The sequence below is a fragment of the Alligator mississippiensis genome, chromosome 2 (assembly GCF_030867095.1).
Source record: "Alligator mississippiensis isolate rAllMis1 chromosome 2, rAllMis1, whole genome shotgun sequence".
NCBI classification, from domain to species: Eukaryota; Metazoa; Chordata; order Crocodylia; family Alligatoridae; genus Alligator; species Alligator mississippiensis.
The window spans coordinates 81,431,278-81,454,190 of record NC_081825.1 but is presented as its reverse complement, the minus strand read 5'-3'; the positions used below and the strand labels follow the sequence as shown (position 1 = coordinate 81,454,190).

At 42.5% G+C, this 22,913-nt stretch overlaps 1 protein-coding gene and 1 long non-coding RNA gene across 3 annotated transcripts in view; both read left to right on the top strand.

Annotated features, from left to right (window-relative positions):
* The window catches only part of GALNTL6 (polypeptide N-acetylgalactosaminyltransferase like 6), a 1,039,950-nt gene that overhangs the window by 28,810 nt on the left and 988,227 nt on the right, over positions 1–22,913 (top strand). The gene's annotated exons all lie outside the window — the stretch shown is intronic.
* Positions 187–22,544, top strand: LOC109281625 (uncharacterized). Of its 2 annotated transcripts, XR_009459794.1 has the most exons (3): positions 187–4,134; positions 21,752–21,886; positions 22,044–22,544. It is a non-coding gene; the product is annotated as an uncharacterized LOC109281625 (long non-coding RNA). The 2 variants fall into 2 exon arrangements; XR_002088326.2 differs by lacking the exons at positions 21,752–21,886; positions 22,044–22,544 and adding an exon at positions 8,691–10,050.

Sequence of the window (22,913 nt, the reverse complement as noted above, 5' to 3'; positions counted from 1 at the left end):
GATGGGAAAAAGATTTATTACAAAAATAAGAAAAAGCTTAAGCAATCAGTAACCATATGTTGAGATTAGGGACTGCCCGCAGATGCAGCTGGCGGTGTTGGCGGGGTGGGGAGGGGGGGCAATGGCAAGCAGTGAGCCACTGGCAGTGTTGTCAGTGTGTATTGCAGGGGGTGTACTGCCAAGCTCAGGGGTCGCCAATGCACCACCAAGCTCAGGGGTTGCCCTACATGTTGCCAATGCTTTGGCCTTACTCTTTCCTGCCATGGCTTTTGATGTTGTTATGAATTCTGGGAGCTTGCCTTCAGAGTACTGGGGTGTGGACTCAGGTACCCTGCTCACCATACATAGGGCTCTCTCGCTCTCTCTCTCCCTGAGAACTGTCCTCAACTGGGGCTATGTTGCTGGCCCTCAAAACAACGGTTCTCAGTCTCTCAAGTGGTTTCAGCCACTAGCCCCCTCTAAGAGTGTACAATTAGGGTTTGTTGGCTAGTCCCTTTAGTCATGTCTGCAGTATCTTTCCCCAGGCATCAGTTGTGTCCTCCTCTCTCCCCTTCAGCCACTCCTAAGCCTTGTAGCGTATTTGCTCACAATAATCAAAACCCAAACAATCAATTGTTGCTAGGGTGCTTTTTCTTACCTCTCTGCAGGCTCCTACTGTCAGGGACTCTGTTCAAACAGGACTGCCTGGGCCAAGCACTTGAGTTATCACACCTGCCCCTGATCCCTGGCTAATGAGACTGCCCTAGTTCTCTCCGACTAGATTGGCTACTGAAAGCACCACTCACCCCCTTTAAACACACATGCAACCTCAATCTGTTCTGGCAAGCCTTGCATTCACGGCTCTCCCTGGTTCTTCTGACTTCTGATTTGGCTTTGGCTTTTCCTGACCCTGATCTTGGATCTCCCCTGGAACCTGGTGTTGGCCTTCCTGTCTCTGGTTTTTCTGGCATCCTAACCCAGCTTGGCTTTCTTGATCTTGATCTCTGATCTTCCCAGAAACTCGACACTGGTTCTTGGACCCCTAGCTCCTGAACATGGTGTGCACCTCAGACTGGGTCTCCCCTCTCAGCTTCCTCTCTGAACTTGGTCCACACTCTCTCCACTCTACTGACCCAGACCCCAACGTGACGCTGTGGTAACCTGTGCCCCTGCCCTGCTGACCTCCTACTTGCCCCTGATGGCCTATCCACAGACCCGGCTGCGTATGTCCTGGCTGAACCCTTACACCTACTTAGTTCAGCTGGCCTGGCCCAACTCCACCCCTTCTAGGTCTACTCCAGATTTCCCCCATTCTCCAGTATAGAAATAATTAAGCATTCTTTACATAGAACAGCTTGAATGCCATTCATTATTTCAGTGTGCCACAAATTGAACAAAGATGACAAAACGTTGAATAGTTCATTTAGTGATTACCATCCTTTTTTCAGCTGGATGGAATTGGGGTCCTGTAAAAAAAACCCGTAATTAAAGACAGGGGGACCAAATGAAGATTGCCTAGATGTTGATTGTTTATCCTATATTCACATTAGCTTTAGTCAAGAAAGAAGATGGGTTTTGTGGCTCATAGGAAGTGCTTAAAATGAAGCATTTTAATCAGTCCTTTCTAAATGAAACTTTTAGTAGAATTGAGGGAAACAAGTTTAATCTAAAATTCTGTCTTGCTCTCAAATGATAAGAATAGTTATCCTAAAGTATGCCTGAACATTTGTGGGTTCCAGTTTAGAATAGCTCTGAAACTGGCAACATTTATACTGACACACCAGTTGGTTTGTGCTGTATTTTTTTGCTTGCTTCTATAAAAAACTTCTCAGACAATTTAAATGGTATAAATTAACTATAGAACACAAAATAATGTCCTTTTTGGCTGTACTACAGTTTATTCTGTCACTTTCATTGAAATATTTGTTCTGGGAATACATAGAATATTAAGCTTTAATTCCTCTCTGTTGAAGAACTTTACCAAGAGTTGAACTTATGTCGCTTTTTCGGGAGATAATTTCCAAGTAAGGGAGCCTGGACTTGTTAGTTGTGATCACCCTTTCTGAATTAGGTGTTTTTCTACCCCCTTCCTCTTGAATTTGTAATAGTCATGCCATACTTGATGGTCCATCATTATATTTATGTAGTTCAGGCCTTCTGCTGGTCCCCCCAAAAAACGCATCCCTCTCTTCTCTATAATCACCCTTTAGGTATTTGAAGACTGTTATCAAATATCCCCTCAGTCTTCTCTTCTCCAAACTAAATAACTTTAATTATTGTGTTTTATGTCTCAGGGCTCTAATATTTTTTTGTCACTCTGCTGAACTTTCCAATCTGTCCACACACTTTTTGAAGTGTGGAGAAACATTACTCCAGGTGAGGCATCTCAACTTACAGGCCATTGTAACCCCCAAGTCCTCTGTAGTAGTACATCCAGTCATTCTCCAGGCTGCATTTGTGCATTTTTTTTCCATTCCAAGTGCAGGACTTTGCACTTGTTCTCATTGAATTTCATCTGATTGACCTGGGTAGACAGGAGAAATGGTTTGAAATCATTTTGGATCCTAGACCTGTTCTGCAGTGTCTGTAGTTCTACCCAACTTGCTGTCATCTGCAAATTTACTAAGTGTGCACTCAATTTTTTGTCCAAATCATTAATGAAGATATTAAATAATATTAGATCCAGGACAGATCCCTGGGGAACCCCAGTTGATACCTCCTTCCAACAGACATTGAGCCATGGATACCTCCTTGTTGACCACAATGATGCATCCAGTTATGTATCCACCTTATGGTACCTTTTGCCTAGTCTGTATTTCTTTAGCTTGTTAATGAAAATGTTGTGGGAGACCCATCCATGACAGCACTTCAATCATGAGGGCATATGACATGTAGGCATCTGACAAATCCCCTGTTAATGCAGGGTCTCAAGACATTGATAAAGCCTGCTGCTCTGTTCTTTCCATGTGGCATGCTTTCAATGTAGTGTGTTCACAAGTACTGACTATCCTAAGGGCAAATTTGCCATGCCAAGCAAACATTCTATGCTACTCTGCACAGCCTGTTTCCTTAACTGAAAGTAGTATAAGTGTATGTATGCAATTCTTCAGGTGGGAGAAATAGCACTGTCAGTCTGTCTGAATCTGAGGGATCTTGACTTGTCAAGGGAGGAGCAGGAAGAAACCGTAGAAAAGAGGGCAAAGGAAGTGTGTTTGGGGGATCAAAGGAGGAGGGAGTAATTAGTAGCCTGTTAGGGATCTAAGTGATGGTCAAATCAAGGAAGATTTTGCATGGCTGATTGAGAAATAAGCCCTAAGAGATGTCTGGGAGAGAAGCTTTGAGGGGTTCTACAGGACTTTCAGGAAGTAAGCTACCATTGCTTCCCCTTCTTTCCTCCCCCTCCCCCAAAAAGGAAAGAGAGAGTTGGGAGGTAGTGAGCATTCTGGTGGTTATCCTTCTTCCAAAGTATAAAGTCAGTTTAACTATTGTTGATGAATTTCATAAATTTAAAGTTAAAAAAGTGTGCAAGAATTGAATATTGAACACTAAAGTGATATTTCCAAATCTGCAAAAATGCAGTTTATTAAAGTATCTAAAAGTGGAAATATGGTACATTAAAAAGATAGCTCTGATGTTAAATTGTCAGACCAATTTATCCTATAAGATTAAAACAGGATTTCCAATTTTAGACAGACATTTCAGAGGTATAAGAATTTCCCTAAAGCCTTATATCTAACATGCATCCATATTGAAGGAAAACAAGCTGCGATTTTTTGTACTGCCGGAGGAACACTATGAAAATGAAAGCTAGAGTGATTGCAACTTTTTAAACCTCAGAGCTCAACATTATACATTTAATAGACTACACCTCTTAAAAGGAAAAAGAAGAAGTATGTGGCATGAGATTGTATGGCAATGTGAGTGAGTGTTTCTTAGTATTAAGAACCTGTACTAGTTTCTAAAGATATTGTCTACACCTGGGAATACTCACTGTCTCCTTGTCATTTAGGTTTGCTCTCCACTGCAGTAGAGTCTGCCAGTCACTGGTCCTTGTGGCACACTGGGGTTTGGAGCAGCTCAAGTGTCCTGAGGCCTGGAGTAGGTTTGACTGATTGGAAGGTGGACAGGAGTGACACTACAGAGCTGAGAACAGAGGTATAATAAAGGCTCAATGCTGTCACACATAAGTACCTTCTGCTGACTAGCTTCTCCTACATGAAGTAAACAGGAGTTGAAGATGCAAGACCTCTGTAGACCAAAGATAGGGACAGTATGCTTAGACTGTTAGTCACAGAAGCCTGAAAGCCATGATGATTATGCAGATCAGTACAGAGAATCATCACAGGAGAGTAACCCCAATAATGTCCAATCTCAGACACTTTAGGAGCTGCTGAGGGAAAGTGTAGATATGTTTTGCCTTCTCATTATTAGAAAATGGCATCATGGTGAATCTACTGATGTGTTTAAAGAGATGAAAAAGAGAAATAATATTTAATAAAGTAAATTGTGGGTTCTTGCCAAGGATACACTAATACAAAGTCAAAATTATACCATTTTAAAAAAAGAAGTTTAAGAGAAAAAATGAAACGCCTAGGAAACAGGGCAATAAAGATATAGAATAAATTACTTAAGAGGGCAACAGGCAATGGGCTTCAATGAGTTCAGCAGAAAATCAGTTGAATATCTAAGTGCCTTGTTACAGGTTACGTTATGTGCTGCACAAATGTTGATCAACTTAGTGCTAGCTTGCAATCACATCTTCAACTTGAGCAGCACATCTGTGGGGAGTGGCCACACCTTAATGGAATAGGAGTTGGGTTATGCAGAACAAAAGAAGATCCTCCCCTGGAGCGGCATAACTTTGAGCCATATAAGGAGTGCTTTAAGTCACTTAAAGGTAGACAATCCAGTGGTTAAGAGCTCCAGGAACCACCCAAAATTAACATGTAACAAGGTCCTAAACAAAGGCCTAAACAGTTGAATAAAAATGAGAGAGAGATTCAGCATATGGTTCTACAGGACCTCAAACCCTACCAGATTTTTACAGCTGAAGGCTGTTATTCTTACCTGCCTTAAGTCATATTGAATGGATGCTGTAGGGGAGGAGCCTTTTCTGACAGATTATGGAATGGCAGTGAAACTGTTACATGGCCACTTCTAGAGTAGTCCTTGATAGTCTGACATTTCTGCTCTAAAGAGTAATTACCTTTCTTTTACCCTTTCACCCAGTGTTGTGCTCCAAATTTTCCCCTCCATTTGTAGCTGTCCAAAATGTTACCTCATATAAATATTTAGTAGGTTAACTTTTACTTGTGCATTGGTGACTAGTCCTTCTCTATACCAGTATTTACTCCTATTCCCTAACTCACCAAAAACAGTGGATTTCTATTCTCACTGTGGCTCCATTGCCTTCTGCCACCTAAAAATTAAGGAGTTCTGCAATTTTGGGTGATAGAGAGGATTTGCTCAGGAGACTGAGTTCTGGATGAAAATATACTATGTTTCCTAAAAGTTACTCTGTGCCCAAGGAGAATTAAATTGAAGAACTATTTGTAATAAAAAAATGACTAATAGCCAGCAATATTTCAGTGCTTTTCTATTTTTTAAAAATTGGTCATCGAAGTAGAGAGAAATATATATCTTGGGTGTCCAGTTCTTCACCATGAATTACAGAGAGTCAAAGTGATAATTAACAAAGTCAAATGAAATGTACTAGTCCAAAATATTTGACAGACTCTTACAAACTAGACCTGCTTTGGAAATGACGCATAATGAATCTAAGAGTTGCATACAGAAAATAGACTAAATGTTGTGGATTATCTTTTTGCAACATGTAACTTTGATGGATAATTTAATAACATAGTGAGTGTAAAACTTGACTGGAATGTTGCAAGATGAGACGAGAATATAACTGGTTAATCCACAGGATCCTAATTTTCTTGAACCACTCTGCAGATAATGACTGAAATTGATTCACCTATCAAAAATCTATACAGGACTGTTTGATCTAATTTTTGTGTTCTGATAGCAATTTTGACAGCAATTGGGAGTGGAAATTTGGTATGACTAATTACTAGCTCTGGGGTTAGTAGATCTTTTTTTTTTGGCCTCTAGTCATGCACTCCTTGTTATAAATCAATCCTTAGGAAATGTTCTGTGTCTCAAACATTGTTTAAACCATCAACTTACAATTTGAATACTTTAGGTAATGGGATATAGTATGATTCATATCTTTCACATATTTATTTTTGGTAGTTACAGTACTTGAGGGAACAAGTTTGCCCAAGAGTCATTATAATTCCTACAATTATATGCACTGAAATATAATAAAATTTCAGATCTAGATGCTATGACGGGAAAGCCAGTGTTTTATCAAGCATACTGTTAAGTCACTATGTTTGGGTTACATACAATAAAGCAATGCAGTTATTTGGATTTATATAGATGACAGAAACATAAGATTTATCTGGCATATCAGGACTAAGGGATTAGAAAGAAAGTGACTGGGTTGAGTTTTTATATTTAATCAGGTGTTTTGAATATAATAGTATTTTTATTTTATAGTTTTAAATTACAGAAACTGTTTTCTTATTCTTCTGGGCCATGTAATTGCAGTGGTTTTCCCTTGCCACTTAAACACAGGGAGAAAATTTAGGCTTTGCACCTATAGTCTTTCCCACTTATTAAAAATCGGACTTAAATGCTACCAAATCAGAATAATGATGTCACGTGCGGAGCTTTGAAACAAGCAGCACTGACTTTTCATATTCATAGACTTTTCAAAGTCACTGAGGTTAGAAATTTCTATATACTTTTTTATGAACAGCAAACTAGCTTAAAACAATTCACTGTTACATACTGCAACAGGGTGATCTGCCACTTTAAGAGGGAACAGTCAACCTTGTTGAGAAAACCCAGCTGCAGGGCACTTGGATAGGCAATAAATATTCCACTACGAGCTTTAAAAAGCTCCAAGAAAGGCATGGGCAAGTAGTGCTACCTTAGTCAGGGGGGGCATGTGCCCCTCCCCCCCCAACGACCAATCAGCGACTGGGGGAAGGAGGCGGGGCTGCAGCCAATTGTGAAGTGGCTGCAGCGCTCCCACTCCCTGGCTGGTGCTTGCAGGGCGGGCACTGGTGCTCCTGCCTGCCCCCCCCAGCTGTCGCCTAAGCGGAGAGTGTGGCCTGTCAGGGGATGCACTGGCATTCTCCGGGGGTGCATGTGTACCCCAGTGCACTCCCTACACATCACCACTGAAGAAGGGTAAGCAAAGGAAGAAGAAGAAAGCTGTGAGTAGAACAGCTTGATACAAGGAGGGGCCAGGCTGCTCTATGGCTCCTGTCCTAAGCTAAGTATAGACAGTCAAAAAGCCAGAGGCAGAATTAATCCAACCTTCACAGGTTTTTCTAAGCTGCAAAGATTGGATTGAGAGCAAAGAAAACTCATGTGAGAGGCGGGCAAATGCCTGCACTGGCTAGGCCAGAAGATGGAGAGGACTCTCAAACACCCCCAGCATGCTGGACATTGTAGAGGGCAGCTGAGCCCAGCCAAGCAGGGCTGCCCCGATTGGCTGTCAGGCCCATGACCCCAATCCTCTGCTGTCACTGCTGACTTTCCCCTGTGCCCAGCCCTAGGCTTCCAGAGCTAGGCTTCACCAAGGTGGCCCCAGAGGGGCCAGGCAAGAGGGTGATGGAGCCCCCTGCCCTGGCCCCTATCCTCCCCAAGCTGGGGTCTACACAGTGTGGGGGGAGGCTTCCATTGTGGGCGCTTCCCCACCTCATCCCAGTTTTCCCTCTTACAGCTGAGCTCTGCAGTTGTCTCAGCCCTGTTCTCCCACAAGACCTGGCCTCCCAGGTGGAGGTTGGGGGTCCAGGGCTGGGATGATTATGGAGTTGGTTATGGTGGGGAAGCCCCCAGTGCTGGGGGGCCCCATGCTTTACAGACTGCAGCTGGGAGGGATGAGGGGTGGGGGCTCCATTCCCTCTTCACTGGCCCCCCAGATCTCTCACCAGCTGGGCTGGGAACAGAGGCTTTGCTGCTTCAGCTCTATGACAGCCTAAGGTGGGGCTGGCCTGGCTTGACTGGGGTAGAGGAGCACTGGCAGAGACTAGCTTGCCTGCTCTGGAGGGGGCGGGTCATGAAGGGGGCGGTTAGCAGGGGCTGGAAACCATCCTGTGATACAGGGGGACTACGACCTACTTTTGTTGTGTGGGGATCTGGATGTGAAAGCTCAATATATTGGTCTAACCTAAACTGATGAAATCTGATACTAAACCCATCCAGGTCTATCTTAAACTGGGTTCTGCTATTTTGAAATCGGTCTGCATGCACTGAACTTCTGTTGTGTTACAGGTTTAAACTGAATTATGATTACTTATACCACTTTATGTGTAGTTTCTGTTCCTAGCCCTAGTGTCTATCATAGGGCAAAAGGGGTTGGTTTTTTATTTATCTGTTTTTATTTTGTTTTGTTTTTGTTTGATTTTTGTTGCTTAAGGCCTGTCTTTTATTTGGGAGGACAGGCTGAGGAGCACCTAATGAAGAAAAACCTACCTATAGAAACTAGCAGTCTAGGCAGCCTGTTTCCATATAGGTAATGCATACCTAATTTTGAGTTTGTAGGAGAATTTTACCTGAGAAAAGTATTGTCAGAACATATATGAGATAAACAATGATACACATTATATCAATTTCCTTATACCTCACAACAGAGTCCTTTTAGAAGATTATGCTGCTATGAGAGCTGGTCCCAGGGAAATGGGTTACAACCTGACCCTCCTACATTACACCACATCCACTTTAGTGTGCTGACACATCCCAGACCTGGTCATTCATCATTAAGACTGCTCTGAGTTCATCCCCATGGCTACTCTCAGATCTGCTGGATTGAAGGCTTGGGAATGGATGATGGGAGGCAATGACAATGGCGAACTTTCAGGTCTGCATCCTGCCTGTGGACCTGTGTGGATGGGGCATGTTTAGTTTTTTTCTTCCTGAAGTAGGCCACTGCCAAAGCATGGACAAGCCCATAGCTTAAACCGTGTCCTCAAACATAATATAATTACATAACTCATGTATAGAAGACACTTGTACAATTTACACTTTTTCATCCTCACTCTTCCATTGCAAGAAGAGGAGAAGTTAGAGATGATAACTTTTCTGTTTGTATATAGCTGTAGCCAGCTTCATCGCTGGGTAGCCATTTTCTTAATGCAAACATCTACTGGTGAGGTGCCATCAGGGAAGGATCCAGACAGAGTACAGTGGGGCAGTCTTACTCCTCTTTGCCTGTTTTGTATGTGAGCTTTTGGGACAAGGTCTGTCCAGAGCCCCTGCTTTCATGTAGTGCCTGAAGCCCTAAGTGTAAGCACTGTCACCATCACTTGTCCCTTTAGCCCCCTGCTAAATAAAGTTGGGAGGAGAGGGGGGAGAAGAGTGGGGAAAAGCAAATAGCAGCAGTGTTCACTCCCTGGGCTCCTGAGGCAGATGAAAGCAGAGGCTCTGGCCAGACCCTGTTGAAATCAGTTGGTGACCTTATTGCTCAATGCTCATGTGGAGGTCTGGCAGACCAAATGGGCAGTAATCTTAGAGTTCACTGCACATGTGCAGCACAGCCAAACTAGGGGTCCAAACCCCCTTTGCCCCATTCCTGGATTCTACTTGGTGTAATAGTTTATACTGATGAAAACTATCCCTGGAGAGCTGGCCACATGTCTGCTCTAGACACTGGTGTTAGTTTATTCTCAAGTAAAATCCAGGGTAGGTTTCTCCAGACTGTATGTACTGTGTGTTATTTCCAAAACTTCAGCTTTTCAGGTAAGTGCATTTAAACAGTTTCTAACTACTGTATATTAATGATTGAATTTTTTAAATTAACAGTCTAGTTAATATATTAAAAAACAAGTTATTTAAACACACAGGATTCAATTGTTTGTTTTGTATACTTAATTTACAATGCCTATAATATTATAATCTATTATTTATGCAGGTAGTGCTTTAATACTGAAAAAATGTATTGCCATGATTTAAACTCTAGTTTAATCAAATAAAGATCAAGAATTTTATCTACTACTTCTGTTGTTGTGTTAGATTATTTTTTCCATTTATCCTTTAGACATTTTTAATATGTCTGTCTAATCCTTTCTTATGGGACATTTGATTTCTGAATTAAAAGGAATTTTCTATATGCAAGCATATCACTATATGTGATATGCTTGGTCATCATACCAACACTTGGTTTTCTAGGTTTTTTGGTTTGCATTTCAGAAGTATCTGTGTCTATTCCTATTGAAAATGAGCTCCTAAAGAACGCTACAAAATTTTTCCTTATGAATAGTCCCCAAGTATTTATTTGTTAATGTATCCCTTACCTAGCTGTGAAGGACAAGAGCAAAATTTTTGCCTGCCAGGCCATTCTATCCAGCCTGCAGGGCCCCTAAAAATTTAGAAAATTAATTATTATCTGCGCGTGGCTGCCTGTCAAGGATGACAAGGCACCAGCAGCAGTAGGACTCAGGGGAAGCTGGCAGTGGGACCCATTGCCTGAGCAGCAAGACCCACCCAGCTCCACCCCAGCCCCAGCCTCTCCCCCCACCCCCAGCCCCCCAGCCAGCAACTTCTGTGGCTTCTATCCTGGTGACTCTTTGGCTGTTCCCTGCCCTCCCTCCATCCAAGTGGAAAGTCCGATAAGATTGGTTGGGGTGGGGCGGCAAACCACCATGATCAGCCCATGAAGCCAGGAACTGTATGGTGATGGCTGGGATGGGCTAGAGTCAGTGTGGCCAGACGTTGGGCCCGGGGGTGGTGGGGAGCAGTGGCAGAAAGCTTTGGCCAGAGGGGGGGTGTGGGAAGTGGCAGCAGCAGTGGCGGGTGGGCACATGAGGGGGAAAGCTGGAAAGTAGCAGAAAAGTGGTGGCAGTGGGTAGGAATGCAGAGCCCACGCTGGTGCCCTGGGACCAGTGGGAAACCAGGGTGTGGTGGCAGGAATGCAGAGCCTGGGTGTGAGGTCAGCCTGGCTGCGTCATGTGAGGCTGGCATGCAGTCCGCGAGAGCTGCATGTGATGGAGCCAGCGGCCCAGCTCCATGTCTCTCTCTTTCCCACACCACCCACCAAAACCCCACACCCTCCCACAGTCCCCACCCCAAACATATCCCCAAAACCTCTCCACACCCACACACCCTACCACATATACACCCCCCCACACATACACCCCCTTAGCACCTACACAATATACATTATGCAAGCACACATAAATCAGGACACAAATATTTTTAAAGAAAATTAAAATAAATTATAGTAGATGTTTCTTTTTTAGTATATGATTTTTTTTTCCCAGTTTCAAGCTAGCAGCACCCTCCCTCCCAAAAGGACTACTTCTGGGGCAAGGGGAGGAGTTTCCCATGGCAAAGGTCAGGGGTTAGAGGTGGGGCTTCTTGTTCCAAGATGGTCACCAGGGACCGGGGCACCCGTCAAGGGGCGGGGCTACCCTTGTGGCCCTTGACAGCTCACCAAAACTTGTTAAGTGGTCCTCCACCCAAAATAATTGCTTCCCTGCCTTAACTCAATGACTGCCCTGTAACAGAGAGAGCTAGATTTAAATTAGATATTTTGGGTCTCAGCAGAAGTGTAGCCATAGCCAGACTGAACTCACCACAATGTTAAATGGGACTGTATTAAGCTCTATACTGCTGTGGCTAGACTCCTCCTAGTACAAGATCTAGTTAGTGACTAAACCATCCCTGTCAAATGTCTGTCTAACTGGGTCTTAAACTTCCAAGGTAGAAATCTCATAACTTTCTGGCTAGCCTATTCCAATGCTTAATCAGTCAGAAAGTCAGAAAGTACTTCATAATTTCCCTTGCTGCAATTTAAGACCCTTGCTGTCCCCTGGAACCACAGGGAATAGTTTATCTCCATCCTCTTCATAATCATCTTTAAGGAACTTGAAGGCTGCTATCAAATCCCACCACAGCTTTCATTTCTCTGGACTAAAAATAACACTAGTTATTTCAGCCTTCCCTTATAAGTCCTGTGTCCAGGCTTCTATTAATTCTTGTTTCTTATTGCTGGTCTCTTTCTAATTTGTCTCTGATCTTTCATGAAGTAAGAGGCCCAAAATTGGACCCAGTACTTCAGGTGAGGCATTACCATTACCAAATATAGAGGAAGAATCCTTTCCTTGATTTGAAAGTGACACTGATATTAATAAAGCACAGTATGCTAGTGGCCCTTCTTGCAACAAGAGCATACTGTTGGTTTATGTTTGGTTTGTGGTTCCAAGTCCTTCTCTGCAATACTGCAGTTTAGCCATTCATTCCCCAGTCTGTATTTCTGCATGTAGCTGTTCTATTCCAAGTGCAGGACTTTTCACTTGTCCTTGTTGAATCTCATCTGATTAATTTCAGAACACTTTCTCAGTTTATTTTGAATCCTAACTCTGCCCGCCAGAGTGTCTGCAGCTTCACTCAACTTGGCATTATCTGCAGATTTGCTAAATGTGCACTTGAGCCCATCCTTAAAATCATTACTATATTAATATATTAATACTGGACCCTGGGGAACTCAGTACTTCCACCCCACTAGGCTTTGGGCCATTGAAAACTATTCACTGAGCATGATGATCCAACTCGTTGTGTATCCGTCTTTATAGTAATTTCATCTAATGCATAGCTTTGAAGCTTACAAATGAGAATGTCATGGGAAGCAGTGTCAAAAACCTTGATAAAATTATGACACATTAAATCCAGTGATCTCCCTTTATCCACCAAACTTGCCACTTTGTCATAGAAGGAAATCAAATTGGTTGGCATGGCTTGCTGTTGATGAATCCATGCTGCCTGCTCCTGATGACTACAGCTAATGGCTCTGAAACAATCTCAGTAAATTCTTGAAATACTGCAGGGTACAGCCTACCCAGCCCTGACAACCTGAAAGTATTTAGCTTTTCCAAGTAATCCCTAACCTATTCTTCAACTACTTCAATACACACTATTATTTTGTTTTACAGTTACGTATAGTTCAAATAGTCTAAAAATTCTCCACAGCTCAGTTCAGATTTACATGACACTAGGTCCACAATTTTTTGAAATTCAGCTCAAAGTCATCCAGAAGTCAGTGGCAACCATTTTGCCATAACTTACAGGTTGTTTACAATGCAGACTGAAGTTAAACAAGGTGAAATACATTTAGGGAGGGATATCAAAGTTTAAGTTGCCTCTACAAATCCTGTGTAGTACATTATGTTCTTAGCATTGATTGTATTTATAAAGTCACATGTCTGTTCTAAGCTTTTTTGTTCCATTTGTGAATTTAAGTTAATGTGTGGTTTTGTTTGGAAAGGGGTTTAAGTTGAAATAGTTTCAGTCACACTAAAAGTCCTTGATTTGAATTTCTCAGTGCTAATGCATTTCATTTTTTTTTCTTCCTTTTCTCCCCAAATTCTGTTTTTGGTTTCTCTACCCTGTAGAAATTCAATGCCTACTGCATAAATATTAGAAAAAAGCATATTTGGAAGAAATGTATGTTTTTCTTCTGTAATTGTTCAGAAAACTTCATGCTTTTCTTTATGGAGAAAATCTCCCTTCTCCCTTGTCAGCATTCTGCAGAGTGTGTGAGTGCAGAGGCATTTGCTTAATCCACAAAGGTGCATCTCTTGACCATTTCATTATCCCCACAGTGCTCAGAAGATCTGTACAGATTTTAATGACATGATTCGCTACCTCTGAATGCTAGCTTTTTAATAGACTGGCTTTCCTGGATTAAACAAGTAATGAATTATAACTGCATCTGTGATGAATTCTCATGTCTAGTTCGGATAGCTGAGTACAAGGTCTCTTGTTTGATTTGGAGCTGAACATGCATCTTGTTTCAACAGTACACTTCTACACCAAAATTTAAGATAGAGTTGATGCTGATAATATATAGTTTTCTAAAAGAATAAGGAGGATATCAATTTAGTTTACAGCAAAAAAGTAGAAGTCTAGGGATGATGGAAGCAAAGGCTCATCCACAAACACTGCACAACTCCTGCCACTGCAGCTATGCTAACATAACTGTCTTCTTCCTGCAATACATAAGTTACAACAACAGACTCCCTATCCTGGCATAACAATATCTACCAGAGGGGATTTGCTGATATAGTTGTCTGAGTTATAAGGCCCCCCCCCCCCTCCACCCCCATGCACTCCTACTTGATGTAGCTATACTGGTAAAACTAGTATACACCAAGCTTAAGTCATCCCAATTTGTAAATGCAGAAAAAACAAACAAACAGAGACTCTAACTTGGGGGGAAGGAAAAATATAGCCTGTGGGCTGGATCTGGCCTGCGGGGCCCCTAAAAATTTTAAAAAAGTAATGTATCTGCCCCAGGCTGCCTGTCAAGGTTGACAGAACCCAGGGGCAGTTTGACCTAGGGGTAGCTGCTGGCAGGATCAAATGGCTGCAGAAGCAAGGCCCAGTAGCCCTGCCCCTTCCACCCCCAGCTAGAAGCTTCTTGCAGAGCAGAGACTTGTGGCATGGACCCCTGGGGCTGTTTCTGCCTCCCTGCACTGGGGGGGAATTCAGATAAGAAGGGGGAGAGGCAGGGGAGGACTGCGAGTGATTGCCCCCAGTCCTCAGGGTTGGGGTGAGCCAGCTGCTGTGGTCCTGATGCTGCAGCCAGGAGCCATGTAATGCCAGAGTGGCTGGTGTGGGGGGTGGAGAGGAGTGGCGACAGCCACAGACAGGGAAGTGCTGAAAGTGGCAGCAGGCAGGTGGGTGGGGAAGGGGGGAAGGGGCAGTGAACAGGCATGCAGAGCTCAATGACAGCTGGGCAGGAGTATGGGGTCTTCCCTGGTGCACTGTGGCTAGCAGGGGCCCAGGGCAGGGTGGTGGGAGCACGGGGCTGAGCTGGCAGGGGTTCTGGAGCCGGGCTCCATAGAGGCCTGCCAGCCAATACCCCATGCTCTCACCACCTCACTCTGGGCCCCATTGGTGCTGGTCCCAGTGCACTGCGCAGACCCCATGCTCCTGCCCAGCTGTCACTGTGCTCAGTGTGCACACTCACTGCCACTTCCCCCTGCCTGCCACAGCTGTTTGCCTGCTTCTGCGGCCACTTTCCTCCATGCCCCCAGTGGTTGTTCTGGCACCACATGTTTCCTGGCTGTAGTGCCAGGTTGCAGGATGCAGCAGGAGCTGGCCCAGCCCCTGTGATTCTTGGCTGGCTCTGTGCAGTGCTGGCTGGACTGGTGTAGCTCCTGATGTGTCCTAGTTCCTGCTGTGTCCTGCAGTAATAGCCATGCAGTTGGGACATGGTGCTGGAGCAGTGAGCTGGTGGCAGGAACAGGGAAGTGGCAGAAGGGCAATGGTGGCGAACGGGGGGAAGTGGCTCTGAGTGGGAGCATGTGGCCGTGCCGGTGCCCCAGGGCCAGGAGCAGCAGGAGTGTGTAGCCCAGGCTTGGAGGAGCGCTGTAGGGGGTTTTGCCTGCCATGGGAGCGGCAGAGGGGGCAGTGGGCAAATCCTCCCCCTTCACACATGCAACAAATCTTCCCTAGCCACCCCCCCACACACTCTCATTCCCCCACAAACCCCATACCCACCCACACCACATATCCACACCCACATGCTCCCCACCCCACATACACACATCACCCACACCTATCCACCCCGCCGACAACCCTCCCCACACTCCAAATACCCACAAACCTTTACCTACCCACACCCCGCTACAATATACAAGAGTAAGACTTCATTTTAAGCTATTGTGCAATCACTTCTGTGTACACTACAGAAACACATGTAAACCAGGACAAAATATTTTTTGAAATCAAATTAATCAATGTTGTAGTAAATGTTTGATTTTTAGAATTTCATTTGGTATTTTTCTGGTTCCAAGATGTCAAACCCTTGCTGAAAGGAGTACTTCTGGGACGGCATGGGGAGAAAGTATCAGTGGCAAAGGTCAGGGGCTAGGGGTGGGACTTCCAGTCCCAAGATAGTGATTGGGGCGGGGCACCTGTCAAAGGGTGGGGCTACACTTGCGGCCCTTGATGGCTTGCTAAACGGCCCTCAAGGGCTCGGTAAATGGCCCTCCGCTGAAATAATTGCCCACCCCTGCTCTAATGTATGAACCATTGGTTGGTGAGAACTCCCGTATTTATCAAAATGTGGTGACTACCTGTTTTTGTTAGTGTTGAAATGCATGGTACCAGTACAAGAAAATATACAAGAAATATGATGGAAACACCTTGTCATCTTCTGGGTTTTGCTGATTGAGGTTTGGGAAGAGAAGGAGGCAATAGGTGGCATCTGTCATCTGTGGGGTATTTGTGATGCCAAAATGCTACAAAGCACACTCTTCACCAAATGCACTGTGCCTCCATAGAGACATATTTTGATCATCTGGGTATGAACATGTGCATAGTCTATGAATACAAATTACTGCTGAGATTCTCATATGTTTAAATGTTGCTACAAATGTTTAAAACAACAACAGAACTGTAGCTCTTCTGTTGCCCGTCTTGTCTGTGTATGGTCTTTCTTGCCAATGGATGCTTAGCATCACATCAAGCCCTTTTAAAATAAAAAAAAACTCCTGTTCCCTAAAATGCAAAAGCTTGTCTGATCTTAAGTGCACTTTGTGTTTGAAGACACCAATTATTCCTGTTTAGGAATGCTATTAACTGAACTCTGTTGAACAGGGTGAATCTTCAGTGGTTGCTTCAATAGTTCAATAGTTTGTAGGAGGGTCTGGAAGGGTAAGGGAAATAAGGACCTGGATTTAGAATAGCTCCAAAAGAAAAAGTCTAGGATAGCAAAAGACTGAGGAATATAGAAGTGAAACCAATTGACATGACCAGGAAGGGTGCGTATACATGTGCAGAGAAGCTGCTCCAATGTGTTGTAATTACAATGTGACAGAGCAGACTCAATTAATTACAACACTCCAGGAGACCTCAGTGTCACATGCATCAGCATCCCCGCACTGAAAAATGGCAGAGGGGCCACTTTAACTAAGTTTGTCTGCTTTCCTGTCCTTGTTATGCACCCTTATCTGTTTCAGTGTTTACTTTGCATTTTCCTTTGGGCTGTCTTGTCTTTTTGTTAGATCCCATCTTAAGTACTCAGATTTCCACTATCTTCTCCATCCCACAACTACTTTGGCTTTCCCTGTGACATTGCAAATGCTGAATCTAACCAGGGCAGTTCTGACCTAATTTATCTGTTCTTGGTACTGTCCACTATAGATAAACGTTGAACAGAGAAAATTTAGAAATAGCATTCCTGAATTTGCACAGGGGGTTGGACCAGATAACCCTTGAGGTCTGTTTAAAACCTATGGGTATGTACATATGTTACACTTAGATCAATGCAACTAGGGTTAGGTCAATCTAAGTGCAAAACTGTACATACATTTGGGGAGTTTAGACTGGGCAAGATATGGCTGGTCCCATCTAAATGAGCTCACTTAAGAAGGTGCATTATATAGACTGAACTAACTTATGCCCAATCTAACAGAGCATGTGTACATGTTCAGAGCACAGCCTTGGGTTTAGGAAAGCCCAGCACACCTCATCCCAGCCTCAGGGATTCATTCTTCCTATTCCTCTCCTCAATTCTGACCTGACTAGTTTTAGCCCACCTCCTACCTGCGGACCCATTCTCCCCAACTTCCCGATTCCACCCACCCCTCCCCCACCCCAAGTTACTTAGATGGTGTTCCCAGCATGGTTCCTAGCAGCAGCAAACATGAGCACAAGCGGGGACCAGATCTATGATTGCAAAACCTAAAATGCTTCATGATTGTAAGGTAGGTCCTGTGAACATGTGCATGTGCCCTTTGGTTCTATGATTCCATGCTCTTTGGTCATGTGACAGCTACTCTTGTCTTTGCCTATATGTCCTCTTCTCTTACTGCTTTCCTGGACACTTAGACTTGATTGCGCTAGTCTAAATCAGATAATAGTGGAAAACTGGCATATGTGCTATCTGACCTTTTGACACTATCCCATTATATGCTAACCATTTTCACGTGCTTGCTCAGATTTCTCTGTACTTTCTGGGCATTTATAGACATGCTTCAGGGGGTGGGGGAAGAGGGGTGCTTTAACTTAGTTAAAGTGCCCCCTCTGCCATTTTTCAGTGCGGGGATGCTGATGCATGTGACACTGAGGTCTCCTGGAGTGTTGTAATTAATTGAGTCTGCTCTGTCACATTGTAATTACAACACATTGGAGCAGCTTCTCTGCACATGTATACGCACCCTTCCTGGTCATGTCAATTGGTTTCACTTCTATATTCCTCAGTCTTTTGCTATCCTAGACTTTTTCTTTTGGAGCTATTCTAAATCCAGGTCTTTATTTCCCTTACCCTTCCAGACCCTCCTACAAACTATTGTTATCATTAGGTTCCCTTTTTGGTGAAATTTGGTTTCTTTTACTTGTACTATTTCATTCTTTGAAAGGGGTATAAATAATGGATGTTTGGCTTGTTGGCAGTTGAAAAACATGAATGTTTCAGACTAAACCAAAACTGTATTTTGAAAATATAAAAACAGTTAAAGTTAAAAAAAATAGTTGCAGGTAGAAGGAAATTTTTCATGTAATTAAATGGAAATTGCTTTAGTTTTGACCATTTTTTGCTTTTTAAATTGAATCAGAAGGAAAATTTAAAATTAAAAGTCTTTTCAAAGTGGAAAATTTAAATGCCTTAGTGTCAAATGAGAATACATTTCTTTTATTTTGGAGATTTTTTTCAGTTCTGTCTTCTAGAGAGAATAATTTGTGTCTTATAGAGAGAGCAATACAGATTTGTGACATGTCATGGTGCTAACAAATGTATATTATTTTCACTGATAAAACTTTACCCAGTTCTAAGTGAAGTGGTTACTGAATTTAAACTGTGAAGTATTGTGCACCTTTGAGCATGATGGAAAGTCTAAATTCTGATCTAGGCTAATGGTCATTAGTATAAATATAATTTGCATCTATAATATTTTGTATTTGAGTTGTATATTCTTTCCCAAGCACTGTAGCTCAACACAGAATTGTGTGTGTGGCACCAGTTGTATTGTCCCTAGCAGAACTAACAGCTGAGAAAGAAAGTAAGGAATAACCTCATGATTAGAAATAAATGTTTTGGTTAGGCAGAATGCAAATACACAGGAGGGACTTGGATAAAACATCAGAGTTAATATATCAAGGTCAGCTTTTCAATTGAGGAGGTAAAACAAGAGCTCTACAGCCTGTTTTTGCAAAAAGTGTCACAGAGATCTCTGTAATTTCCCTACAGAGTCTGAGTCTCATCCAAATGATAATATACTGGTACTGTACACAACAATGAAGTTGCAGATGGCTCTATTGAAGTTGGTTGTCACATATGCAGTTGTAACTGGTCTGCTTTTGACATGATAAAGAACACTCTTTTTCAGAGGATTACTGGCATGGTATAAAACGCCTAAAATTTCCACAACTGTATGTATCCTTTCTGATCACTTAGACTGAAATCTTTTTATGAGATCTTTCTATCAGATTGGCTCCATAAGCTGCAGAGCAATATACAGATTTATATTATGATTTGATTTTTCTGTCATAAAGAGCAATCAGAATGTTTCTCTCTTAGAAATTCATTGTAGTGGTTATACTGATAGCATTCTGGCCTTCTCATTTCCCTGGTGGATTTTATTTTAATCACTGAACACATGTGAAAGTAAGAAGACTAATTTACAACAATATTCACATGCCGAAAAATTCAGATAGGTGTCTTCTGAAATATACAAAAGCATGTAAGTCGGTTAGGCACTTAATTGCCATTGAGAGTTAATGGCAGCTTGGCACCTAATTCCATTTGAAGTTGTATCAAGCACCATATCAATTATATTCACTTAATTTATTGTAAGATGCATATCTTGTTTGGCTTTTAAAAATTATGCTCCTTATCTAAAATTGTATATTGTATATTCTTAATATTGTATATTAAGTTTTAGCAAAAGATATTTGCTAAAGATAAAGACCTGGGGGTTACAGTGCAGTATGCCCTTGTTGCAAAGAAGGCTAATGGCATACTGGGCTTCCATTGGTAGGTGTGTTGCCAGCAAGTCAAGGGAAGTGATTATTCTCCTCTATTCAGCACTGGTGAGGCTGCATCTGGAGTACTATGTTCAGTTTTGGGCCCCCCACTATGGAAAGGATGTGGAAAAATTAGAGAGTCTGGTGGAGGGCAACAAAAATGGTGAGGGATCTGGGGGACATGACTTATGAGGATAAGCTGAGGGAACTGCATTTAGTCTAGAGAAGAGAAGACTGAGAGGGGATTTAATAGCAGCCTTTAACTACCTGAAGCAGGGTTTGAAAGAGAATGGAGCTAGATTGTTCTCAGCGGTGGCAAATGACAGAGCAAGGATCAATGGTCCCAAGTTGCAGCAAGGGAAGTTTAGGTTAGATATTAGGAAGAGTTTTCTCATGAGAAGGGTAGTAAAAACACTGGACTAGGTTACCTAGACAGGTTATGGAATCTTCATCCTTGGAGGTTTATAAGACCTGGTTCGACAAAGCCTTGACTGAGATAATCTAGTTGGGGATGGTCCTGCTTTGAGCAGGGGGTTGGACTGGATGACCTCCTGAGGTCCCTTCCAACCCTAATTTTCTGTGATTCTATATGGGATATTTTTGTGACATGCCTAAAAATTGTCTGGAGATTATTTTTATTGTGACCTTCATATACACAACAATCACACAGAAATTTGAGACATGGGTCTAGAAGGGATCTTGGGATCACTGAGCTCAGTTTCCAGCTTTTGCAGTACTCTCTTCATAAACTGATCAAACTCCATCTTGATAGTGGTTAGGTTGTTTGCCCTTACTACTCCTGACCTTACTGCTCTGTTAGCAACCTTTTAACATCCAAACTAAATTAATTTATAATCCACTTATACCCATTTGTTCTGGTGCCAACATTGTCCTTTTACCTTCCAGAGATCATTTCCTTTGCTCATATTTGTTCTGCTGATGCATTTTTTAGAGGGCAATTGGGTTCCCTCTCAGCCTTTGTTCTGCTAAGCTTTTAAGCAAACCAGACTCTTTTCGGGCTTTTCTATATGCAGTAGTGTGTCACTTGGAATATGAGACTAAGCTCATCCACAGGCACATTCTAGAGCCAGAATTTCACCAGTGAGGCTCCATAAGTTTTCTCTTCGGTGTCTACTCTTAGGCCTTTTGGAGATTGGGGGTTTCTGAGTGGACACTGAAAATGAGCCTAGAGCAGCTTGATGTCAGTGGAGGCATGTGTGGGGGGCATATGGGAGGCATGCCCAGAACTGATTTTTCTCTGAATAGACACTCTTTTGCTGAATAAACAAGTCCTTTAGTCTCATTCTATGAAGACCATCCTGGTACACATTGCACACACTCTAGTTTGACTTATGTTCTCTTGAACATGGATAACCAGATCATACTATTTCATAGATTTCATAGACAGTAGGGCTGCAAGGGACCTTGTAAAATCATTGGGTCCAGTCCCCTGCCCAAAGGGCAGGAAGTCAGCTAGGATCAAAGGGTCCCAGCAAGATAAGCATCCAAATGTTTCTTAAACGTGTCCCGAGTAGGTGCTTGCACCACCACTGGGGCTAGTCTATTCCAGGTCTTGGAGGTTTGGACAGTACAGAAGTTTTTCCTTATGTGCAGCCTAAAACAATCTTGCAGGAGTTTGTGACCGCTGGACCTTGTCTTTCCTTGGGGTGTTCTGGTGGACAGGTGTTCTCCCAGATCCTGATGCACCCCTCTTATGTATTTCTAGGTTGCTACCAAGTCATCCCTGAGCCTTCACTTCTCTAGGCTGAAGAGTCCCATAGCTACAGCCTCTCTTCATAAGGCCTGTTCTCTTGCCCTCAGATCATGCGCATGGCTCTCCTCTGGACTCTTTCTATTTCAGGTGAGATAGTGCTAGAGCCTTGTATAATGACATTTATACTCTCTCATCCCATTCAGAGATATCTTGCATAATATATCCTAGGACTGCATTTGCTTTTTTACCACTCTGTCATATTAGGGACTTGAAAACCTGGGTTTTTTCCTCCTTTCTTTTTCAGTGTGATTGCAGCATGAAAAACAAATCCATGGGAACATAAGACATAGGATTAGAAGGGATCTCTGGATCATTGATAGTCCCCTGGTATTTCAGACAAGCTACTGTGTCATATAGTCCTTCATTTCTTTTGCAACTGTGATAAACTATCAGCTTCAAGAAGACATGGTTAGTTATCAGTCCCTAAATATGTGACATTGTCTTTTTTTATTATTACTTTCCATCTTATTTCTGTCTATAGTGTTCAAGATCATTCATAGTTTCATGTATAATATTCTGATCCCTTTCTGTATTGATGATGCCCCAAATATTCATGTCACTAGCAGATTTTATTAGTTGCTCCTTCTTCGTAGTGATTATTATATGTAGAAACATTTGTATATATGATTTAGTTTACACTACCATTTTTATCAGTTTTATGTTCAAAGGCCAAAAACTGATCACTGTGATTGTCTGTTGTCTTGCTTAATAAAAACATGCAAAATTAGAAGCCACGCCTTGAATATTTTTGACCCTGTGTTGGTAAATAATATGTGTTTTAGTATAGTTTCTACTCCTTGAAATGACTTTTCTTTACAAAGTGATTTCTTTAGGCCTACAGCAGATTCTTCTAACGTACTTCGCAAACGATTTTAATTTACACTAATGCTCTTTAATACCAGCCCGGTAGCGGAAAGGAGCCTTATTATTAAACATTAAACCTACTTCAAGGTCTTTTTTCCCTGATTTTACTGGGACTTCTCACATGCTTCAAGTTAAACAGAGCTGGTCAAACATTTTCTGTGTGGTAATTGTTTACAGAAAATTAATATTCCATAAAATTAAACTTTATTTCTGTACAAAAATCTTAGTTTAGTTGATTTAAAATTGCTCA